Here is a 1,309-nt window from a genome sequence, read left to right on the forward strand (position 1 = left end):
GAAAGACCTTCTGCGTATGGAAAGTCCTGAACAGGGTTAAGAAGAAGACATTTCCTGTGTTGCTTCTGTTCGGTCAGAGAGGCTGAAGCTGGACGCAGACAGACTGACAGGAGCCTCTCTGATCTGACCGGCAGCATCACCAGACTTCAGTCACCGCTTCCCTCACGTGGCCTTAAACGCATCAGAGCCGGTCAGATGGGAATCACATCACTTTAGTCCTTTTCTTACATTTGTCTACATAAAGCAGGACAGGTTGATGATCAGATATGCGGCTCTATTGCCATGTTTGACCCTTTGTTTATAGCAGCAGCGGTTTATTCTCCATTAACCGATTCTGCTCAGACGTTGCCTTAAAACGCTGAGCAGCTGAATCCAAACATATTGAAGATGTGGAGGAAATCCAGTGAAGCTGTTTCCTCTCCTTTGTGTGGAAAAGAGGATGATTTTCTCCTCAGAGGAAATGTAAATGTTCAAATAGTTTATTTACTCCGGCGGTCTGGCCCGTGTGTCTCCTGCGTTTGGAGAATTGTGTTTGACTGTTTAAAAGGATGATTTGCGTGAAAGTGCTAAAATAATGACATTATATTTTTAGATTCATCTCGTCCCAGCTGTTCTATTTTTTTTTTTTTTTTTCATCAGCTTTCACAGCTTCTGTAATTTCAATGCAATTTCAGGCTCTGATTGCTCTGTTGCTTGAATGCTAATCATTGTTACTGTATAACTTGTTTTCTATTCGCCTCTTTATGCATTTAAGGAAATGTAATTTAAATTTTTTTTTATTAAAAACAAAGAAATGAAAAAGTTAAGAGGGGTCAGGAAGCAGATTGCACTCTTTAGAGATGCACAAAAAAAATAAGAAGTGCCTCTGCTGGACTGCGTTATATAAAACGACGACAACAACAACACGGCTTCTCACGCTGTTAAAATATTAAAGTTGGTCAAATTAAAGCAGCTTAATGTTGTTTTTTTAAACATGAAACATATGATGCACCTTTATGCGGAGTCATTTTATCTGAAATCAGTCGGTTTTTGTCTTAAATTTAATTGAAAAGTTGATGTTCTCATACAGTTTATACCCACAGAGCTCCTTCAGATCTCTCACTCAGACGTATTCCTGCCAGACGTCTGATTAACTGATATGTTTACCCACTTGGGGGCAGCAGACATGAAATGTCTTCAGCTGAAATGCATCATAAACTTGGACCCAGATTTGGCTCCTGATTCAGCCTTTGTTTTGATAAACTTCTGAGGAAACGATCTGACTCTTCAGGTACTAAATGGTCCACTAGCAGGTTCAGATTACTGTAAC

Source organism: Stegastes partitus, unplaced genomic scaffold (assembly GCF_000690725.1).
Source record: "Stegastes partitus isolate 25-593 unplaced genomic scaffold, Stegastes_partitus-1.0.2 Scaffold545, whole genome shotgun sequence".
In the NCBI taxonomy this organism is placed as follows: domain Eukaryota; kingdom Metazoa; phylum Chordata; class Actinopteri; family Pomacentridae; genus Stegastes; species Stegastes partitus.